Raw genomic sequence first — 14,759 nt, forward strand, 5'->3', positions numbered from 1 at the left:
TTCCTCCTCACAGAGGCCACTGATTTTCACTGATTGTTTTCTTACTTAACTCAATATGTCTAAATAATATGCTTCTATTGCTACCTCCTGGTTTTCAGTTTTTGTTCTTTTTTTTTCCATAATTTTTTTTTTTTTTTTTTAGTAATCTCTACACCTGATGTGGGGTTCAAACTCGTGACTCTGACTGAGCCATCCAGGTGCCCCTCATTTTCTATTCTATCTTTGACTCGCCACAATGGAAGATGTGAATTTGGCTCTTTAACCCCACTCTGTCTCATTGACAGTGTTTAATGCTGTCATTGGTGTGGGTGAAATCTCATTCCTTGAGGAAGGCATTTGGAGACCCTTTCAGTTGGAAAGGGTCTGGGAAATTTTCTTAAGTTGTTTCTTCAATAGTTTCTTCTCTCTTCTCTTAATTTCTTTGTCCCCTCCCCCACCATTTGAAATACCCCATTATTTGAATGTTGGATTTCCTGAATAGAATCTCTAAATTTTCTCTATTTCCTTATATTCCCTCTCTATTATTTTATTCTGCCTTCTGGGATATTTCCTCAACTTTATGTTCCTTCCTTTTATTGCGGTTTTTTTTTCATTTGTCATATCATAATTTAATTTTCAAAAACTGTGTGTTTTTTCTTTGATTTTTTTCTTTTAACAGTGTCTGATTCTCATTTCAGGGATACTAATTATATTAATCATAGAATTTGGGATTTAAAAAAATTTTTCTTTTATGTCTATTTAAGAGTAGGACACAAAAAAGTTGCCTGGGGTTGGAGGTTTCACCAAATGCTTATCTGGTTAGGGTGTTTTATTGGCTTAAAATATTATAGCATGAGCTATAAATAACATTAATGCAATTGTCCAACCAGTTTATCATTTTAAAAGTCAGATTTTTAAAAATTAAAATAACTTTTGAAGCTTTTTTATCTTATATTAAACAAGTGGCATATGCTCATTTTAGACTACCTGTCGATTGATTCATGAGTTAGAAACTAGAAAAAAAAAATGCTTAAGTTATTTGTAATTTTGAAGTCTAGGGATAACCACTGTTATCACTTTGGTACATATCTTTCTGGACTTTTTTCATAACTAAATGCATTCTGTTTGAAAGGAAACTAAAATTCACCCTATACTTTGTTTTATAGCCTGTGGTTTTCACGTAACCTATTACAACCATATTGTCATTGTCATTAAATTTAAGTTCAATTGTTTTCCTTTTGCAGTTTTGTTTACATTGCATATAATGTATTAGTCAGCCTCACTTTAATAGCTTGGAAAATTTTAGGGAAAAACCATCAAGAATGAACTTGAAAACATTTCTAAGGAAACTAATAAACTGACTTTGAAACAAAGAACCCTTATTAGACAAAACCTGATCTTTCATAATTTTACTTGCTGAGAAATTGTAGCATTGGAGATTTACAGAGAACTTGGATTTCTACCAAAATTGATGATCCATAAATTTTACTATTTGAGTTTGAAGGAATGCAGAATATGATTTTGACAAGTTTTTGAATTGTGTTCTGAATGACATCTATCAACATACATGACAAAAGCTGAATCAACATTGCAAGTCACATGGAGAATTTGATTCTTAGGAAATTGGCCACTGTCAACCCAAAGCAAAACACAATATCCAGTTCTGGGGCCCACAGTGAGCCACGAGGACTCCCATCCAGATGTAACCCAGGTTATTCTGCAATGTGACCACAGTTCCTGGAGTAAAGTACTCAGGACTTTGGAAGCCAGAATTTTAAACCTATTGTCTTTTCCTTTTAAAAAAACTTACTTTTCTCTTGTTTGGGCTTAGTTTGGTTTGGTTTTATGAAGTGATCATTTCAGTATCTCACAGGAGCTAAAGAAGACAAACGAGGATCTAGAATATATCAGGTGTCTGTCATGCCTGCTAGACATGTTATCTACTTCATCACATATATTCCCAAAATAACCCTGTTGTAGAGAAAAGAGGCTCAGAGAAGTCAACTAACTTCTGGGTCACGCCTAAGATGGTAGGTTACAAAGCCAGGAATTAAAACCCAGCTCCAAGTGTGTTTTCTCCCTGAGACCAACGCAGCCTTCTTGTGGAATACTATGGAAGAACAGTGGGGGTTCTGTACAAACTGGTAACATCCATGGTATACTTTTTGAAGAGCAGAGCACATGCTTGACATTCAGAAGAATTATATGTGGGGAGAGGAGCATGAGACCCAATGATTCTATGTCCCAGTTATTTGTGACAGTCCCAATTTCTGTCTGTGAGTATTTCCTTATGCAATTGAACATGAGCTCTGATTTTTGGTTCATAAAACCTTGGCGGCATCAGTATAGGCTATCCTGAAAAACAGACTTAATGATAACGACTCCTGTGTGAAGTAATCAATCCTGTGTGAAAACACAAGGATTCCATTCCGTGGTACTCTGGGTGAAGGACAGGCATGTCCGGAAATGACCGAGCTGCAAGCTCTCCCCACAAAGAAGAACTCCTATTTGGGATCTTAAAATGGAAGCAGAAACAATGCTGACATTTAAGAGAATGAAAATAACTGTTCTTTAAAGTAGAAAGGTTCCCTCTAAGTCTCTCTCCTATTGTGACTCAGCAAGTCTAAGAACCTCGGTATCTAGATTGTTTGGGGAGAGATATCATCTGAAAAAAAGAGGTGACCCCAACACCAGGAAGAGGATGGCTTTGGCAACAGCAGACCACCGAGCCTTCATGGCAATTCACTCCTGGAGGTGTTTAGTGCACTAGCTACATGCCAGGAACTCTGACGGATGCGAGGATACAGTAATGCTAAAATTCAGCCCCTCCTTTTGAAAATTAACTATCTGGAAAAGAAAACAGAAAGGCAAACAGTGAAGTACAAAAGTTGTCTGGGGGATTCTTCAAAATTCTTCAGCATCAGGGCAAGTCAAGGAGGGTCTACTAAATATGACACCAGACACTACTCTAAATATTTTACCTAAGTTTCAAAGGATGAATAGGAGTTTCCCAGGGAGCTACATTTTTTTTTTTTTTTTTAGTGTTTATTTATTTTTGAGAGAGAGAGAGTGCATGAGAGTGAACGGGGGGTGGGGGGAAGACAGAGGATCTAAAGTGGGCTCTGTGCTGACAGCATCATGAGGCCATGGCCTGAGCCAAAATGAAGTTGGATGCTCAACCTACTAAGCCACCGAGGCACCCCAGGGAGCTACATTCTTAACAAACCCCCACCCCCTTCTTAAAATTGGCTTTGGGGAAGATAATTCACTAGTAGAGATCACAGCTGGGCCATTATACTTCCCCAAGTGTGACCTTTTTATTTTGGGAGCATCAAGAATGGAGATCCCATCCAGTTTGGAGTGTGGGCATCTTGAAGGTAGGTCTGTATCTTGTTCCTTCTTGTATTCCTGCTATTGAATGCAATGTTCAATAAATCTTTGATGGATCAGTGAATAAATGATTAAACAAATCAACAAATTAATAAATGGTTTGGTTATGATCATCAAGTGGAAATAAAACTTCTAAGAAAGACTAAATAAAGGCTTTAACATTATACAGTACAACAGGAAACAACAGAGGTTAATAATAATAAATAATCTTGCTTAAAAATTAATCTTCCCCTCAGGAATGCAGCCCCATTCTAGCTGATGGTTTGCCTCCATATGGTGGGCACTATTTTAGCATCCTCCCTAATTCCCGCCTTCGTTAGACATCTTGACTTCCGGATGTTTGTATCTAAGAAAGTGGTTTCAGAGAGAAATGAGAAATTATTTCTCACACCTACCTCCTGCCTAAGGCCTTCTGAGTTCAGTTTCCCAAGGAACCACACCCTTTTCCTAGATGGGAGAGGGTGAGGATGAGCTCAGGATCTGTCATGGAGTAGGAATAAACAAATTGATAAGGTTGTGTGATGGGGCAATTTTCAGGGATGGAACAAAAAATTCAATAAGGATTGGAAATAGGTTCAGGGATGGCATTGAGAGCCTAGAATGTCTCTTGCACAGATTACTTTGTCAAAATGATCTTTTTATTTATTTATTTTTAAGTTTATTTATTTTGAGAGAAAGAGTGCGTGCAAGTAGGGGAGGGACAAAGAGAGAGAGGGAGAGAGAATCCCAAGCAGGCTCCACACTGTCAGGGCAGAGCCTGATGTGGGGCTCAAACTCACAAACCATGAGATCATGATCTGAGCTGAAATGAAGAGTCAGATGCTTAACTGACTGAGCCACTCAGGTGCCCCAAAATGATCATCTTTAAATAGCTATGTTAAAATAACCTTCTTAACAGCTTACTAGCTGTTATTAACCTTATTGTAACTGTTGCCAACACCAGAAGTTCCTATAAAAGTACCTTGCCAAGAGAGGATGGGATAATCCATAGAAGACCTGCTATGAGTGATTTTGATGGGTCATCAAGGGAAGGGAGTTGAATTATCATTACCAATTTCAAGTGGCACTGCATATCTTTTATTAATTAAAAACTTCCCTTTATTGAAACAAATCCTAGAAGTGAAAAGACATGAGATTTTTCAGCAAGATACATTTTCTAATTTTTTTGGCATGAACTCATACCAAGAAATACCTTGTTAATAACCATCTGGACTTTGGACCATGAGCTCTCCCAGCTAAGGATTATAAGACTATGATTTAAAATGACTGACAGGGGCACTTGGGTGGCTGAGTCTGTTAAGCATTGGACTCTTGATTTTGACTCAGGTCATGATCTCATGGTTGTGGGATCAAGCCCCAAGTCTTGCTCTGTGCTTCACATGGAGCCTGCTTCAGATTCTCTCTCTCCTTCTCCCTCTCCCTCTGCTCCTAAATAAATAAATAAATAAATTAATTAATTAAATGAAGATATAGTCAGAAATGAACATATGAACATATGGGGCCAATGAGGATTCACATTTATGGAGGGAAAAAATAAGCCATTGAATCTTAAAAATAGAAGGGATATAATTCATCTGTATGTTATTTGAAGCCATTTCCCAGCACTTATAACCTCCTTGTCCAATGATTCCTACCGAGACGCCTGGGTGGCTCAGTCGGTTAAGCATCTGACTTCGGTTCAGGTCATGATCTCACAGTTTGTGGGTTCAAACCTCGCATTGGGCTTGCTGCTGTCAGTACAGAGCCTGCTTCAGATCCTCTGTCCTACTCTCTCTCTGCCCCTCCCCAGCTCATGCGCGCATGCTCTCTCTCTCTCTCTCTCATTCTCTCTCTCTCAAAATAAATAAATTAACAAAACAAAACCCCCCAATGATCTCTTACCTGCTTCCAACCCTTACTGCTTTGTGGGCAGCTAGATCTGTTCGGGAGCAGCTCTGATTTATATTCCGATATTGTGCTGAACACTTCCTTGCTATAAATCCCATTCCTATGCCCAGTTTTGCTCTTTGGGACAACACAGAAGAACTCTATGCTGCTTTCCATTTTCAAAATATTTGAAAATATCGGACATGTGCCCTCTTGCATCTTCTCTTTTCCAAGCTAATTGTTATGAGTTTTCTCAACATTGATCTGTGACAGTGTTTTGATCTCTCTCTTCTGGCTGAACACACCTTAAATTATAATGTCTCTTACTATAGAGCAAAGTTGGAACTGAATCCATATGTGGTTAAACAGGCTCACAGTCCAATGGTTGGTGTATTATAATTCTGTTAATGTAGCCTAAAATTGCATTCAAATTTTAATAACTACATCATACCCTTGGGCTATGCATGGTGGGCATGTAATTATATGAATAATTAAAACCCCAGATCTTATTCATATAAACTATCAAGTTGCCCCTCCCCTATTTTGTGTGCTTTATTTGGAGGATATAAAATATCCCTCTTTGTCTCAGCTTGTTTATTTTGATACGTAGCTAGCTTTTTATGATTAAAAGAGTAGATTGATGCTTTAAAAAAATTATTTTTCCTTGTAAAAATTCAGATGGTAATAGTACAAAACAGAAAGTAAAAATCATCCCCAATTCTACACCTAGGAGTGATTGCATTTTTAAAAAAATCAACACACAATTTTATTTTTATAATGGTATCAAAGAAAACATTATTTATAATAGTAAGTTTACCGTTGCTTTGTTAACTATGTTTTGTCTTTTTAAAAATATTTACTTATTTATTTACTTATTTGCTTATTTATTTTTAGAGAGAGAGAGCGCACAAGCAGGGGAGTGGGGCAGAGGGAGAGAGAGAATCTTAAGCAGGCTCCACGCTCAGCACAGAACCAAACATGGGGCTCAATCCCATGACCCTGGGATCATAAACTGAGCCAAAATTGAGTCAGACACACAAATGACCGCACCACCCAGGTGCCTGTGTTCTGTCATTTTTAAGTTTAGAATGAGACCTGTGGCATAATACAGAAAAAATACAAGTTGCCAAATGGTGTAATTCCACTTTGGTTAATTAAAAAAGAAACTCCATGCATATTAATGTGAATGTGCAATGTTTACAACGGGATCACACTATATTCTGTCTTATAACATGCTCTTTTCTCTCAACATACACATCTTTTCAGGTAATAGAGAATAACAGCATTATTTTTAATGGTTGTGTAGTGTTCTATTGCATTTGTGAAGTACAACTTAGACAAGTGATTTGCTTCCAAATTATACTTTTATAAGCAGAACTATGGTAAACAGTCTTTCTGCACTTGTATGATTATCTCCTTGGTAGAAGTTACTAGAAGCACCACTATCATAATTTTTTTTTAATTCCTAACTTTGTCATCTACTATGTCTCTCCTAGTTTTGTATTTTTGGTAAATGTGATAAGCACACCTTTTTTCTTAGTCTGAATTTGATAAAATTTCCAAACACAGACTCACATCAAGGGTTACCTTCTGTATAAAGCCTTTCCAATGCCTCCCCTCCTCCCACCTCAGATCAACTGCTCTTTTCTTTGTGTTTCCAGTTCACCCACTCACCTTCTGTAGCCAATCATTTTAATTCTCTATCATTGTTTTTTTATTATTATTTTTTGCTTTCCCAGAGTCTACTAGACAGCAAAGACCAAGCCTTCTGAGTTTTACGCCTCTGCTCCCACCCGAGTGAACATAGTTCCTGGCACATAGAAGGACATTATGAATGAGAGAAGAAATGAAGGATTGAAGGGTTCAACATAGGATCAAGGACAAATTCCCACAGCATACTACTAAATCCTAGTTTTTAGGTTTATTTGAACTTTTAGGCAAAAGTCAGCACAGAACTTTCATTGTGGTTAAGTCAAGGGCTCATTCATTTTGTTCATTTATCACGTCATCTATTTTTTTCTACACAGATGTCATCGTTCATTTTTTTTTTCCACAAAATTTATGGAGTGTTTAATATGTTACAAAGTTACTGAGGTACGGACTATGGGAAAAAACAAAAAAGACCTTAACCTCAATAAGCCTACTGTTTGTAAGGAAACCAGCTATAAGTGCTATCATTATCATAATGAATAGGAACCACAAGAGAAGTCTAGTCAAAATGTTATTAGGATTCACGGAAGCAAAAAATAGTTTCCTTGCTGGGCAGAGATGATGGTGGTGGGAGTTCATAAGGATGAATTGAAAGGGAAGGCCAGAAATTCTTCTAGGATTTTGATGGATTCTTGTCTCACATTTAGGTCTTCCATTCATTTTGAATTTATTTTCGTGTATGATGTAAGAAAGTGGTCCAGTTTCATTCTTTTGCATGTTTTCCCTACACCATCTGTTGAAAAGGCTGTCTTTTTTCCATTGTATATTCTTTCTCGCTTTGTCAAAGATTAGTTGACCATATAGTTGTGGATCTATTTCTGGGTTTTCTATTCTGTTCCATTGATCCATGTGTCTGTTTTTTGGGTTTTGTTTTTTGTTTTTTGTTTTTTGTTTTTGTTTTTGTGGTTTGTGTGTGTGTGTGTGTGTGTGTGTGCCAGTACTGCCTTGATCACTACAGCTTTGTAATATAACTTGAAGTCTGGAATTGTGATTCCTCCCGCTTTGCTTTTTCAAGATCGCTTTGGCTATTCAGGTCTTTTGTGATTCCATACAAATTTTAGTATTGTTTGTCCTAGCTCTGTGAACAACAGTTGCATTTTTATACACCAGTAATGAAGCAGCAGGAAGAGAAATCAAGAAATCGAACCCATTAACAATTGCACCAAAAACCGTAAGATACCTAGGAAAGAAGCTAACCAAAGACGTGAAAGATCTGTATTCCGAAAACTGTAAAACATTTATGAAAGAAATTGAAGAAGACACAAAGAAATGGAAAAACATTCCATGCTCATGGATTGAAAGAACAAATATTATTAGAATGTCTGTAGTACCCAAAGCAATCTACACACTTAAATGCAATCCCTATCAAAGTACCTAGGGATCTTTTAAAATCCCAGGTGCCCTGGGGCACCTGGCTGGCTCAGTCAGTAGAGCATGCAACACCTGATTGAGTTTGTGAGTTTGAGCCCCATGTAGGGCATAGAGACTACTTAAAAAAAAAAAAAAATCCGAATGCTCTGGTTGCATCATAAAGCACCCCAGGTGATTCCAGTGTTCTGCAACGTTTGAAGACCACTGATATGACCGTACTCAAGATATTCAAAAGGTAATAGGGGGACTAGCTCTACCACATACTGAGATATAGTATAAAATTATGGCAATTGAAACAGTGGCACTGGCATGAATATACAACAGACAGATGAAATAGAGCTCAGAAAGAGATCAATGTGCATACTTGGGGATGTAGAATATAAATTAAAAGAGTTCAAAGAAAGAGAAGTTAATTAATACTATGGTACAACTGGCTAGCTATTTGAGGCAAAATTGAATGGAACTTCTTACTCCTTAGGATCAATCCTCAGTGACCCTCCTCTCCTTGTACCCCTACCCCCTACCCCCTCTCATTTATTTTCCACCCAAGAGCCAGACTGATCTTAAAACCCATGATCAGATCCTGCTTCTCTCCTCTTACAACCCGGACGGTTGTCAGGGCCTTCTGGGCCCTGACAAGTCGGTCCAGGCTCTCCCTTCAGCCTCCTGTCTGCCCCTCTACCTTTTTTTTTTTTTTTTAATGTTTTTATTTATGTAGTTTGAGAGAGAGTGAGAGAGAGTGCAAGCAGAGGAGGGGCAGAGAGAGAGAGAATTTCAGGAATTTTGTGTCGGCTTTCCTTCTGCCTAGTCCTTGCAAGGCCAGCTTCCTCTTGCCTTGAGGTCTCAGGTTCAAAGTCTCCTCTACTGAGGGGCACTGCCTAACCTAACCTTCTGGGACATTCCCCATCCCATACCCATAATTCTCTATCTTTGCATTCATGTAGACATCGTACTTACTTCTTTATTAGTTCTTGCCTTATGAATAATTACCATATTTATTTGTTTATTTTTTGCCCACCTCCCCCAAGCTCCACGAAGGAAGACCTTGTCAATCTGGTCACTGCTAAGGTCTCAAGATCTAATACATAGTAGGCGCTCAATAAATATTTGCTACATGACAGAAACCTTGCATGGGGCAAAAGCTAGGCCTGAGATCCAGGACAGTGACCTGCTGCTCTTGTTCCATCGGCAAAACCCTGCAGCAGGTATGGACACCTGGAATCTTCCTCTGGGAGAGAGTTCATAAGTCTTAAAGGATCCTAGCCGGTCAGGATGGGTTCCTTTCCTTGACAGGAGCTGTATCCTGAGGGGTAGAGTCAGGGTTCTAAGCTGAACCTTCTTCCAAAACTCTGACATCCAAATGGGGCATCAAATCCTTCTTAGTCACTCTTGCCAGTATAAAGGCCATAATCCTTGAGAGAAACAAAATAACAGGTTAGCAGCACAGTTTTGATTGATTTCTCTCTGCATCTGACGAGTAGGATCCATTAAAATAGTTATAAATGTTAGTGCTGGAAAATGCCTCAAATACCATCTCCTAATAACTGTAAAACAGCCCCACCTTTTTATTTTATGGATGAAGAAAATCAGGCCCAGGGAGATTCAGTGGCTGGCCCAGTAAATAGTTAGTGATGGGGTCTACCTCTCACCCCCTTCTTGATGTGCTGTTCAGAGCCTCTGCTATGATAAGATGATAATGTGACTCTCCATCTCATTCAGGAAAAATCATTTTGAAAACAAGTCATTTAGAAAACTTACATTCATTCTTATTATCCATGAACTTTTGCACCTTCTGCAAGCAGTATGCAGTATAGTCTTATTTGCTTCCTCTAGAAGCCTGAAAAATAATTCGGGGGGAGGGCCCAAACCCAAGATGGGAACTGTCGGCAGCATGTAGAGGCAGACAGATGGAGCTTCAAGGTGACAGAGTTGGACCTGAGTGGCCTCCTCTGGCGCTGTTGTGACACAACGAAGCCTTGTGTTAGAAAACGTTCAAAGCAGGCAGCCTGTGAGGATGTCTCTAGGCCCCTGGGCTGGGCAAAGGCCTCTTCCTTGGAGACAGCAGTGATGGCTGCAAACATGGGCTTTCCAAATGGGGGAGACAGTCATGTCTTCTTGCGCTCTTTCTAACCAAAAGAATGATTCAAGGAGAAGAGTTATCCAAGTTCGGGGTACCCAGAGCAAGATGATCTTTGGCTTTTATTCCCCTTTACACTGTAATTATTTTTGATAGAGGGAATATGAGCTTGTGCAAACTCCACAGGCATCACACAACGAATTGACTAGAGAAGCTGAGGAGCACCTGCTAACCGAGAGCTTATGTAAGACTGTTCTGGTTGACCACAAGTCTTCTAAAAAAATATACATTTTTTTTTGCTTACCGTGGTTCTTAATGTAAGAACTTTAAGAAAACCACAAAAGATCACTATTTTTAGAAAATTATGTTGTTTCGGGGCACCTGGGTGGCTTCATTGTTTGAGCGTCTGACTCTTGACTTCAGCTCAGGTCATGATCTCACGTTCGTGAGTTCAAGCCCTGCATCAGGCTCTGTGTGGACAGCGTGGAGCCTGGAGCCGACTTCAGAGTCTGTCTCCATCTCTCTGCCCCTCCCCTGCTCGTGTTCTGTCTCTCTCTTTCTCTCTCAAATATAAAATAAAAAAATGTTTTTTAAAAAAGAAAATTATGTTGTTTTTAATTTATTCTGGTACTTGGGACCACTGCTAGTTTAATTGTTAAAAGTACATTCTGCATTGAGAACAACTATTCTGACTATTGACTAAAATCACTATGATGTTTTATCTCTGTCTTCAGTACTGAGCGGTGCTTTAATCAAAAGACCTCAAAGCACTTTCGAGAGAATATATCGAAAGTTTCAGGCCCTGTGAAAGAATTCTATTTCTTAAAATTTTATTTTAATTCCAGTATAATTAACATACAGTGTTATATTAGTTTCAGGTGTAGAAAGAACTGTATTTTGGATTGCCAAAGTATGTGAATTTATCCTTAATCATCAAAAAATAATTATGTCTTGGAATCCTGCCAGAAAATGTAACTTGAACTCTCTGCTACCCTCTTCTTATCAAAGCCCACTGATGAGAAATGATATTAATGGACAATTTCCAGAAAGATATATAACCTGTCTATTCCTAGATATTCTCAATTTTGTCTGGGATCAAGCCAAACCATCAGACAGCCATGTACTTGATTGCAACTTTTTGAAATCTCCTAGGATTTTTTCCCCCTTTGGTAACATCTTTACTGAGATATAAATGCTTCACTCATTTAAAGTGTAGAATTTAGTGGTTTTTAGAATACTCACAGAGTTGTATAACCATCAACACAATCAATTTTGGAACATTTTTATCATCTAATGACAATGATAACAAAAGTACCCATTAATCACCTCTCCACAGCCTATCTCCCCCAGTCTTAAGCAGCCACTACAGTGCTTTCCATCTCTATGGATTTGCCTATTCTGGACATTTCATAGAAATGGAATTATCTATATGTAGTCTTTTGTGACTGGCTTCCTTCATTACTTAATAATATTTTCAAAGTTCAACCATGTTGTAGCATGTGTTAGTACTTCATCCTCTTAATGGCCAAATAATATTCCATTGTACAGATATGCCACATTTTATTTATCCATTCATCAGTTGATAGATATTTGGGTTGTTTCCACCTTTTGAATATTATGAATAATGCAGCTATCAATATGTGCAGGTTTTGGGGTGGGTTTATGTTTTCATTTCTTCTGGGTATATGCCTAAGAGTAGAATTCCTGGGCCAAATGGGATCATTATGTTTAAATTTTTTTCATTTTTTAAAATGTTTATCTTTGAGAGAGAGAGAGAGAGGAGAGAGAGAGAGAAACAGGGCACGAGCAGAAGAGGGGAAGAGAGATAGGGAAACACAGAATCCAAAGCAGTCTCCAGGCTCCAAGCTCCAAGCTATCAACACAGAGCCTGATGGGGCTCAAATCCACAAACTGCAAGATCATGGTGTGAGCCAAATTCAGACACTTAACCAACTGAGCTACCCAGGCCCCCCTCATTATGTTTAATTTAAATTTTTGAGGAACTGCCAGATTGGTTTCCACAGTAACTATAATATTCTCACCATGAGTCTATGAGGTTCTGATTTCTCCACATTGTCTCTAACACTTGCTATTAATTGACTTTTTTTCTTAAGTAAACTCTGTACCCAATGTAGGGTTCGAGATCAAGAGTTGCATGCTCTACCGACTGAGGCAGCCAGGTGCCCTATCTGAATTTTTGATTGCAGTCATCCTAGTCAGAGAGAAGTAGCATCTAGTTGTTTTGATTTTCATTTCCTTGATGACTAATGATGTTGAGCATCTTTCCATGAGCTTATTGGCCTTTTGTGTATTTTCTTTGGAGAAATGTCTATTAAGATCCTTTGATCATTATTTAAATTGGGTTCTTTGTTGTTTTATTATTGAATTGTGAAAGTTCTTGGTATATTCAAGAAAGAAGTTCCTTATATTTGCAAATATTTTCTTTCATTCTATGGGTTGACTTTTTATTCTTTGTTGCTGATTTGAAGCGCAAATCATTCGATGTTGATGAAATCCCATGTACTTGTTGTTTGTGCTTTTGTTGTCATATCAAAGAATCCATTGTCACAAAGATTTACCTTTACATTTTTTCTAAGAGTATTCTAACATTGGATTTTACTTTTAGGTCTTTGATTCATTTTGAGTTAATTTTTGTATATGGTGTGAGGTAAGGACCCAACTCATTCTTTTGCATGTAGCTGTCCTAGGTTCTTTTTACAAGGAGCATCTTAGCATTATAATAAACTGCTTTGTGAAACACAACTTTGTATTTTTTGAAGCAATGTGGTTGGTTGGTAACAGTGTCCACTATATCACACAGGTATCCCTGATGAAGACCAACAAAAGAGATTTTTCTCAAGCTTTAGTTCCAGGAGGATTTATATCTACAGATATAGTGAATTTGCCACATATAAGCCAGTTCTTTGGCAGCCAAGAGAGTTCAGATCCAAATGTGCTGCCCATCTCTAGTAATACATATGCTTAAGATGGACATTTTGTGTATGGTATTGGCTCTGATTTCATCTTCTTTTCCTACCTTTATATTTTTCTGACTTCTTCATCTGTTCTGTTTTCATTCAGTTGTGTGCTGTGTATCCTTGGGGCCATCTCACATCGTTTTTTGAAACCAAATAAGGTAAAAATAAGTCAACAAAAACTTACAAAAAATTAATATTATTTGGTATATCTTGAATTTTGTCTTATACCATGGTTCCTTGTTAACATATGCAAATTCCATAGTATAATTCATAGGCAAATATAAAGTCTTTTTCACCTTTTACTTTTCCACATCCCACCCCATCAATTCCCTAAAAGATCATGCATTTAAAATGTTTCTTAAATAATTTTTTTTATTTGAGAGACAGAGAGAGAGAGAGAGAGAGCAAGCACAAGCGGGGGAGAGAGAGAACATTAAGCAAGCTCCATGGTCAGCATGAAGCCTGACACGGGGTGCAACCTGACCCCACAACCCTGGGACCATGACCTGAGCCAAAAATTAAGAGTCAGATATTCAACCAACTGAGCCATCCAGGCGCCCCATAAAATACAATGTGTTAAATGATTGAATGAGTGAGTGAACGAATGAGTGAGTAAGTGAATGAATAGTTAACAAACAGTTGAAGAATAGATTTCACCTAGCTGGAAGTAGGTTAAGAGCCTCTCCCTCTCTCAACAAAGTGGATAGAGATGGAACATACCTCAAAATAAAGGTCATATATAACAAGCCCACAACTAACATCATACTCAACAATGAAAAGCTTCAGCTTTTCATTTAAGATCAGGAACAAGACAAGGATGCCACTCTCACCAGTTGTATGCAACTTAATACTGGAAGTCCTAGCCAGAGAAATTCGGTAGGAAAGATAAATAAATAAATAAACAAATGGCATCTAAAGTGGACAGAAAGAAGTAAAACTGTCACTATTTGTGTACAACATGATTTTATACATTAAAAGACCCTTTTTAAAAAATATATGGAAGTCTCTACCAAAAAACTGTTAGAATTAATGAACAAATTCAGTACAGCTGCAGAGTATAAAATCAATATACAAGAATCTGTTCTGTTTTTATACACTAACAGTGAACATCAGAGAGAAATTAAGTAAGCAATTCCACTTACAATGGCATCACAAAGAATGAAATACCTAGGACAAAATTTAACTAAGGAAGTAAAAGACCCATACACTGAAAACTATAAGATACTGATGAAAGAAATTGAAGAAGAGGGGTGTCTGGGTGGCTCAATCAGTTAAATGTCTGACTCTTGATCTTGGCTCAGGTCATGATCTCATGGTTTGTGAGATTGAGCCCCACGTCAGTACACACTGACAGTACAGAGCCTGCTTAAAATTCTCTCTCTTCTGCT

At 37.9% G+C, this 14,759-nt stretch overlaps 1 long non-coding RNA gene across 1 annotated transcript in view; it reads left to right on the forward strand.

The window, feature by feature from the left end:
* Window positions 1–7,257, forward strand: part of LOC122235863 — a 23,092-nt gene extending 15,835 nt beyond the window's left edge. Inside the window, exon 4 of the long non-coding RNA XR_006213952.1 lies at window positions 6,975–7,257. This is a non-coding gene — a long non-coding RNA (uncharacterized LOC122235863). The remainder of the gene's footprint in view (window positions 1–6,974) is intronic.
* Window positions 7,258–14,759: the final 7,502 nt, after the last annotated feature.

The sequence above is a fragment of the Panthera tigris genome, chromosome F3 (genome assembly GCF_018350195.1).
Source record: "Panthera tigris isolate Pti1 chromosome F3, P.tigris_Pti1_mat1.1, whole genome shotgun sequence".
Classification (NCBI taxonomy): Eukaryota; Metazoa; Chordata; class Mammalia; order Carnivora; family Felidae; genus Panthera; species Panthera tigris.